General features: G+C 40.1%; 1 long non-coding RNA gene across 1 annotated transcript; it reads left to right on the forward strand.

The window, feature by feature from the left end:
- Positions 1-5,667: 5,667 nt before the first annotated feature.
- Positions 5,668-7,041, forward strand: LOC130831993 (uncharacterized). The gene is made up of 3 exons (XR_009048158.1): positions 5,668-5,811; positions 5,898-5,963; positions 6,395-7,041. It is a non-coding gene; the product is annotated as an uncharacterized LOC130831993 (long non-coding RNA).
- Positions 7,042-9,765: the final 2,724 nt, after the last annotated feature.

Raw genomic sequence — 9,765 nt, forward strand, 5'->3', positions numbered from 1 at the left:
ACACAAGCTTTAAATGACACATTAGACCATCTCAACTTAATTGATATTTATAGGACATTCCATCCAAAAGCTACAGAATACACTTTCTTCTCAAGTACACACGGGACGTTTTCCAGGATAGATCACATCTTGGGTCACAAATCAAGCCTCAGTAAACTCAAGAAAACTGAAATCATATCAAGCATCTTCTCTGACCACAATGCCATGAGACTAGATATCAATTACAGGAAAAAAAACTGTAAAAAATACAAACACATGGAGGCTAAACAATACACTATTAAAAAACCAACAAATCACTAAAGAAATCAAAGAGGAAATCAAAAAATATCTAGAAACAAATGACAATGAAAACACAACAACCCAAAACCTGTGGGATGCAGCAAAAGCAGTTCTAAGAAGAAAGTTTATAGCAATACAGTCCAACCACAAGAAACAAGAAAAATATCGAATAAACAACTTAACTTTACACCTAAAACAATTAGAGAAAGAAGAACAAAGAAACCGCAAAGTGAGCAGAAGGAAAGAAATCATAAAGATCAGATCAGAAATAAATGAAAAAGAAATGAAGGAAACAATAGCAGAGATCAATACAACTAAAAGCTGATTCTTTGAGAAGATAAACAAAATTGATAAACCATTAGCCAAACTTATTAGGAAACAAAGGGAGAAGACGCAAATCAAGAGAATTAGAAATGAAAAAGAAGTAACAACTGACACCACAGAAATACAAAAGATCACGAGAGACTACTACAAGCAACTATATGCCAATAAATTGGATAACCTGGAAGAAAAGGATAAATACTTAGAAAAGTACAATCTTCCAAGACTGAACCAGGAAGAAATAGAAAATATGAACAGACCAATCACAAGTACGGAAACTGAGACTGTGAATAAAAATCTCCCAACAAACAAAAGCCCAGGGCCAGATGGATTCCCAGCTGAATTCTATCAAACATTTAGAGAAGAGCTAACACCTATCCTTCTCAAACTCTTCCAAAATATAGCAGAAGGAGGAACACTCCCAAACTCATTCTATGAGGCCACCATTGCTCTGATACCAAAACCAGGCAAATATGTCACAAAAAAAGAAAATTGCAGACCAATATCACTAATGAATATAGATGCAAAAATCCTCAACAAAATACTAGCTATCAGAATCCAACAGCACATTAAAAAGATTATACACCATGATCAAGTGGGGTTTGTCCCTGGGATGCAAGGATTCTTCAATATACGCATATCAATCAATGTGATACATCATATTAACAAACTGAAGGATAAAAACCATATGATAATCTCAATAGATGCAGGAAAAGCTTTTGACAAAATTCAACATCTATTTATGATAAAAACTCTCCAGAAAATGGGCATAGAAGGAAATTACCACAACATAATAAAAGCCATATATGAGAAACCAATAGCCAACATTATTCTAAATGGTGAAAAACTGAAAGAATTCCCTCTAAGAACAGGAACAAGGCAAGGGTACCCACTCTCACCATTATTATTCAACATGGTTTTGGAAGTTTTAGCCACAGCAATCAGAGAAGAAAAAGAAATAAAAGGAATCCAAATTGGAAAAGAAGAAGTAAAATTGTCACTCTTTGCAGGTGACATGATATTATACATAGAAAACCCGGAAGACTCTACCAGAAAACTGCTAGCACTAATCAATGAATTTAGTAAAGTAGCAGGATACAAAATTAATGCACAGAAATTTCTTGCATTCCTATATGATAACAATGAAAGAGCAGAAAGAGAAATTAAGGAAACTCTCCCATTTACCATTGCAACCGAAAGAATAAAATACCTAGGAATAAACCTGCTCAAGGAGGCAAAAGACCTGTATGCAGAAAACTATAAGACACAGATGAAAGAAATCAAAGATGACCACAAACATTTGGAGAGATATTCCATGTTCTTGGATTGGAAGAATCAACATTGTAAAAATGACTATACTACCCAAAACAATTTACAGATTCAATGCAATCCCTATCAAATTACTAATGCCATTTTTCACAGAACTAGAACAAGATATCTTATGATTTGTATGGAAATGCAAAAGACCCCAAATAGCCAAAGCAATCTTGAGAAGGAAAGATGGAGTTGGTGGAATTAGGCTTCCTGACTTCTATACTACAAGGCTGTAGTGATCAAGACAGTATGGTACTGGCACAAAAATAGAAAGGAAGATCAATGGAACAGAATAGAGAAATCAGAGGTAAACCCAAGCACATATGGGTGCCTTATCTTTGACAAAGGAGGCACGAATATACAATGGAAAAAAGACAGCCTCTTCAATAAGTGGTGCTGGGAAAATTGGACAGCAACATGTAAAAGAATGAAATTAGAATACTTCCTAACACCATACACAAAAATAAACTCAAAATGGATTAAAGGCCTACATGTAAGGCCAGACACACTGAAACTCCTCGAGGAAAGCAGAGGCAGAACACTCTATGACATACATCAAAGCAAGATCCTTTTTGACCCACCTCCTAGAATCATGGAAATCAAATCAAGAATAAACAAATGGGACCTCATGAAACTTAAAAGCTTTTGCACAGCAAAAGAAACCATAAACAAGACAAGAAAACAACTCTCAGAAAGGCAGAAAATACTTGCCAACGAAGCAATGGACAGAGGATTAATCTCCAGAATATACAAGCAGCTTGTGCAGCTTAATACCAAAAAAGCAAATAACCCAATCCACAAATGGGCAGAAGACCTAAACAGACATTTCTCCAAAGACATACAGATGGCCAACAAACACATGAAAAGATGCTCAACATCACTAATCATTAGAGAAATGCAAGTCAAAGCCACAATGAGGTATCACCTCACACCAGTCAGAATGGCCATCATCAAAAAATCTAGAAACAATAAATGTTGGAGAGGGTGTGGAGAAAAAGGCACTCTCCTGCACTGTTGGTGGGAATGCAAGTTGGTACAGCCACTATGGAAAACAGTTTGGAGGTTCCTTAAAAAACTAAAAATAGAACTACCATATGATCCAATAATCCCACTCCTGGGCATATACCTAGAGAAAACCATAATCCCAAAAGAAACATGTACCATAATGTTCATTGCAGCACTATCTACAATAGCCAGGACATGGAAGCAACCTAAATGCCCATCAACAGATGAATGGATAAAGAAGATGTGGCACATATATACAATGGAATATTACTCAGCCATAAAAAGGAACGAAATGGCGCTATATGTAATGAGGTGGATAGACCTAGAGTCTGTCATACAGAGTGAAGTAAGACAGAAAGAGAAAAATAAATACTGTATTCTAACTCATATATATGGAACCTAAAAAAAAAAAAGGTAGTGATGAACCCAGTGACAGGGCAAGAATAAGGATGCAGATGCAGAGAATGGACTGGAGGACATGGGGTTGGTGGGGAGCGGGGAGCGAAGGGGAAGCTGGGATGAAGTGAGAGAGTAGTATAGACATATATATACTACCAATTGTAAATTAGATAGCTAGTGGGAAGTTTCTGTATAACAAAGGGAGGGTGGGAGGGTGTGGCAGGAGGGAGGGTATATGGGGATATATGTATAAATACACTTTGGTGTACCTCAAAAGCTGGTACAAGAGTGTAAAGCAATTATATTCCAATAAAAAGCTTAAAAAAATAGATTTGGCATGTAGAAATCATAACATGGTAGTTTGAATTGGCCAGAATCTTGTCTTCCTATTAAAAAGGCATTTCTGAACAACAAGCTAACGTAAAGATGTAAAAGCTTTGTAAACTTGGCATAGTAAAATCTGAGTAACTGGATCTCTTGGCTGCAAAAACTTCCCTCTGAGCCACCCAAAGTCTCATCAATCCATGTACTGCAGAACAGCCGTAGTCATTGGGGCAGCTGGCATTTTAAAGCTCTAACAGGAAAAGTGACACTCATCAAAACCAAGTGAAACTGAGGATGGAAAGGAATCAGCAGATAGAATGCAAGGAAGAGAAAGAGTATTTATTGAGCACTTACTGTGTACCAGCAGCTTTGTAAACCTTGCCTTTCTTTACCGCTCATAATAACCCTATAAGCTGGGCTTTAGTCTTCTCAGCTTACAGATTGGGAAACTCCAGCTCAGAAAGATTGAATGAGTTGTGCAAAGTTACTCCCACAGCCAGGTGAGCTCCTAGGTCTGAGGATTTACCTCTTGTTAATTACTCAGGAGTGTAGCCCATTCTGCCATCCCATGTCAGCAGGGAAGAGAAATCTCTGCATCTTTGCGGTCAGTGAGCACCTCCTCAGGACCAGACATTGTGTTAGGCATCAGGGTCTAAATAATAGATGAGGCTCAGTCCCTGAAGAGGCCAAGAGATTGCAACAGCTCTTCTGCACTGCAGCGAGGCACCTCTGAGTGAGCCTCAGCCTTATTCTGATAATTATAACCATGTCCAAAGGCATCCAGGGCATAGAAAGACTGCTGACATGTAGTGAGTACTTAATTTGAGCCTATTAGGTTCTTTAGAGAATCCAAAAGAAACAAGAAATTGAAAGAACAAATATATCTATAGATCAAAGCACAGGACCATTTGGAATTTGCTACAGTACGGGGGGGAAAACAAAAAACTTGATAACTTTCCCCATGCCTGAATATACAGCATATGAACATTCTCAAATTGATCCGCACCACCTGCCCAGTGTGGAAGCTTGGGAAAGCCAGAGCCCTAAAAGTGGCACCATCAAAAGCTTTTTATCCACATACTACAGAGGAAAGAAAACAGCTTCTGAAGTTACTGTAGATATGGCCCAATCTCTATTTTAGACAGCAGATCTGGTTGATAAATGGAGATACTCAACACACGTCTCCACAAATTCTGGACTTTTCTGTTGCCTACCTTTCAAGCTCTGATTTCAAAGGGGAAAATAATTTCGACTTTTCAATTTTGTTTGTTCAACCGAGGCTAGGCAAAAGGATTAGTAGGCAACTCGACATTTACATTTTAACTGCTTGTTATGTTAACAATACCCCCATTATTTTCCAGAATTACTGCAACTGCTTGGTTTCTAATCAATGTTTTTCCTCCAGGACTGTTTTCTCTTCCTATCTACTGAGACATGATATTGGTTTCTCTCAAGAAGATTCTGTTACCTCAGAGTCACTGAGGACAAACCAAAGTTGTTCTTTTATGAGGCCTTTAAAAATATTTTGATGATGTTGCAGTGGTTTCCTCTGATCAAACAACTGAGGGGATGGGGTTGGAAAGGGAAGTAAATACAAGACTGAAACATTAACCAGAACAGTTGTGCGGGTGAGAGGAGGCAGCCCCGCTGGGATGGGGCCATGGCAGGGACCGGTATTCCTTCCACTGGCCCAGGAATGTCACTGCCAGAAGACCCCCACTGCCTTGCCCGGTTGGGTAATTGAGATGTCCTGAACCCTCCCCAAAATGATCACCAACAGAATCAGCAACAAGCGGCATCATATTCTTTTGCAGACCATGAGAAAAGCTGTCCAGGAGAAGGCCACTTAAATACACAGCATTCCTGTGGGGCCCAGGCGCTTCCTGGCCGATCTCCTGTGCGGCAGCTGCTCGGCCACCTGACAGCTGAGGGCTTAAGCAGACGCGCTTGTTTCCGCCACATCCAGAGGTGACAGGGACAGCAGTTCCCGAGGGCTCAGTGCCAAAGCAGGCACAACAAAGAAAGGGGAGCAGAAGAACCACGATCTGTGGATAGCTAAGGCCTCCGTGGAAATGGGAATTCAGCAGACAACTCCTGATGGCCCTGGGCTGCTGGTTCTTTTGAGTTACTTGTTGGGGAACAGATTCCTGTCTTACCTCCACCCCACCGGTCAGATTTTAAACAAATTGTGGGTATATTGCCATTTGTTTCACAACTATGTGTTAACTTTTTTCCTTATACCTGCACTGGCCTAGTGACACAAAAGATTGAGGAATCATCCTGTCTTGAAGAAGATTCTAGTGGCGAAACTGACACCAGAGGTGAGTAAACAATAAGGGCCGAGTAAACAATAAGCACTTAGAATCACAGGGAGAACGGGTATAATTGTGCCTTGAACTTCATGGGGCCTTGAGCAACGATGGGGAGGCTGCTGCTGGCTGGGTGTGGACTCAGCTGTCCTGGGGTGGGAGGTGGGGCAGCTGTGCTTTAATGTGGGTGTCAGGTGAGTCCCAGCCACTGTGTGAACTTCCTGGCCCTTAACATCTCGGCCTCCATTCTCTTTTTCAAAATGGAAGCATTGGACACTGAAATCCTTTAACCCCTTTTAGCTAAAAATGTTACAATTTCATAAAACTATTTCCATCTGTTTGGTATGTGCAAATACTGTAGACATTTGTGTGGCTGGTGGGGGTGGGGGACGTGGTCTGAAAGGGTCACAGTGTCACTGGCCCTTTCCTTGCTTTTTCTTAAGGGCAGTAATTGTTCCTGAGATCTCACTGTGAGACAGGAGCTGCACCAAGCACTCTGCTCACAGGAAACACCTCGAATCCTCAACGACCCCATGGGAAAGGCGCTGTGACTATTATCTTCAATTTGCAAAGGAAGATGCAGAGACCTGGAGCTGTCAGCTCACTCGCCCAAGGTCACACAGCCACAGAGGCAGAGCTGAGGTGGAGATGGAGGCGGTCAGACCCCGGAGCTCTGTTCTTGACCATCACTTTATAACGTTTCCCTGAGTTCCCCACAAGCACCCAGGGATGGATGTGAGTTCCCTGTGCAATAAGAAGCTTTGCTCTGAAACAGAGATAAGGAGAAAGGACAAAGAAAGTTCACTAATAGGGGGCCTAAAAACACTTCCTAGGAGCTGGAATGAGAAACCAAGAGAAGATAGAATTAGAGATTAGCAGAGTGCTGACATGTGAAATCTTACCATTAGGAGTGTTGCTGAATGCAAGTTCGTGTGCCCAACACTCAGTGAGGCCAAGCAATACTGAAACGTCGGAGTTTGGAGCAGAGAAAGGTTTACTGCAGGGCCACGCGAGGAGAATGGGTGGTTTGTGCCCTCAAACCCCAACTCCCTAAAGGGTTTCAGCAAAGCATTTCTAAAGGCCAGGTGAGGGTGGAGTGTGCTTAGTTATTGCAAACTTCTTGGTGTTGGAATCTTTTTTTCTTGCAGCTGTCTATGTAGGTCAAGTCATGATGTTCCTGTTAACCTCCAACAAGACAAGCATTATTCTCTTCTGCAACTTTTATCTCTAAATGAATGGAAAAGTGTTATATCCTTAAAGGTCAGAGCCTTGAGAACTGGGCTATGCTGTATATTTCAGGCTATAGGGAACATTCTTGTACAAAAGGTGCAGAGCCAGCATGACTAAGCACAGGCAACAGATTTGTTCCTCCCTATTACAGGAGAGTGAATGGGTCGAGCAGGCCTGGCACTAACATGTGACTTCAGATCTCCATTTGGAACAGCCATCTCCATAGTGATGGGACATGAGATGTCAGGAATAGCATGAAAACCTGCACCCGGCTCTCTCTAACGCATTTACAGGCCTAACACAAGCATTCATGGTCACTAACCACACTAAGCAAGTTTGCTGCAGGGAGTTCCTTGGCATTGTGATGGGACAGGAACTACCTGGATAAAATGTTTGGCCACAATTCAATTTAAATTTAATAAACATCTGCTGAGACTCTCAAATACAATTTGAGTGTTGTGATGTGATTTGATACATGCCATTTTATCCCCAAGTTAAATGTGAAATGTCAGTATGAGTAGAATGTAGGCTGACTCATTCTCTATCATAATGTGAATTTAAATTACTACTGTTAAGAATGGACTTGAGGACACCAGGTGGGGAGTGAGGCGGAAGCTGAGACGAAGTGAGAGAGAAGCATTGACATATATACACTACCAAATGTAAAATAGATAGCTAGTGGGAAGCTGCTGCATAACACAAGGAGATCAACTCGATGATTGGTGATGACCTAGAGCAGTGGGATAGGGAGGGTGGGAAGGAGTCGTGAGAGGGAGGGGATAAGGGGACATATGTATAAATACAGCTGATTCACTTTGTTGGACAGCAGAAACTGGCACAACAGTGTAAAGCAATTATATTCAAATAAAGAGCTTAAAAAAAAAGATAGTTTAACTTCTTCCTATATAAAAATAAATAAATAAATAAATAAATAAATAAATTACTATTGTTTATCCAACATCAATTTTGCAGGAAATTTAAATGTATTATGTCATTTAACCCCCAAGATAACCCTATGAGGCCTGAACAATCATTCTCATTCTGTAGATGAGGAAACAAGTATAAAATAAAATAAACTATGTTCTTTTCCAAGGCCTAAAACCCAGTGCAGTGGGGGGTGGGGGGGTGGTGGTGTAGGGGGAGAATGACTTTAAAACAAACAAAAACAGAATTAAATATCTGCTGAGCAAAGATCATTTTAAAAAATGAAAACTGGTGAAAAGATATGGAATCTTGACAAATTGTCATTTCTCTACATGACAAGAGAAGGGGGTTCAACATAGTGCAGAAACAGACCCATACAAATGTCAGCTGATCTTTGACAAAAAAGAAAAGGCAATTCAATGGAGAAAGAACAGTTTTTTCAACAAATGATGCTGAAACAGCTGGACATCCATGTACCAGAAAAGAAAGGGGGGAGTGAGAATACAGACACAGATCTTACACCTTTTCCAAAAATTAACTCAAAATGGATCATAGACCTAAATATAAAACACAAAACTGTAAAACTTGTACAGGATAACATAGGAAAAATTTAGGTGATCTTGGGTTTGGTGATAACTTTTTAAGGTATTAAATACAATACCAAAAGCCCAACTCCTGAAAGAAAGAACTGAGAAGCTGGACTTCATTAAAATTAAAAACTGCCCTGTGAAAGACACTGTTAACAGCATGAGAAGACAAACGATATGTATCCAAAATATACAAAGAACTCTTAAAACTTAACCAAAAAAAACTAGAAAATGGGCAAAGACCTTAAGCTGTCTCACCAAAGGACATATACAGGTGGCAAGTAAGCATATGAAAAGATGCTCCACATCACATGTCAAGGAAATGCAAATTAAAACAACAATGAGATACCACCACACAACTATTAGAATGGCAAAAGTCCAGAACACTGATAACACCGAATATTGAGGAGAACGTGGAGCAACAGGAACTCTCATTCATTGCTGGTGGGAAGGCAAAATGATAGAGCCATTTTGGAAGACAGCTTGGTGGTTTCTTACAAAACAAAACATCATCTTACCATATGATTCAGCAATTGTGCCTGTAGGTGTTTATCCAATTAAGCTGAAAAATCATGTCACACACACACCTGCACACAAATGTTCAGAGCAGCTTTATTAATTTCTCAAAATTGGGAGAAACCAAGAAGACCTTCCATAGGTGAATAGACAAACAAATTGTGGTACATCCATACCGTGAGATATTATTCAGTGATAAAAGGAAATGAGATATTAAGCTATGAAAAAACTTGGAGAGCTTAAATTCATTTTGCTAGGTGAGGCAATTAAGAAAAGGCTACATACTGTATGAGTCCAACTGTATGACACTTTGGAAAAGGCAAAACTATGGAGACAGTGAAAAAGGTCAGTGATGGCCTGAGTTTCAAGGAAAAGGAGAAGTAGACAGAACACGCTGCATTTTCAGGTCAGTGAAAGTATTCTGTATAATACTCTAAAGGTGGGGAACAGGACCCCTCATGCTAAAGCAGGCACTCCAGAAAGGGCAAACCCAAGAGAACTAGTAAGACCACATTTTTTTCTACAGATTTTTTTAAAGGGCTGAAGGATGCTTTCCT

The sequence above is a fragment of the Hippopotamus amphibius genome, chromosome 11, assembly GCF_030028045.1.
Source record: "Hippopotamus amphibius kiboko isolate mHipAmp2 chromosome 11, mHipAmp2.hap2, whole genome shotgun sequence".
Classification (NCBI taxonomy): domain Eukaryota; kingdom Metazoa; phylum Chordata; class Mammalia; order Artiodactyla; family Hippopotamidae; genus Hippopotamus; species Hippopotamus amphibius.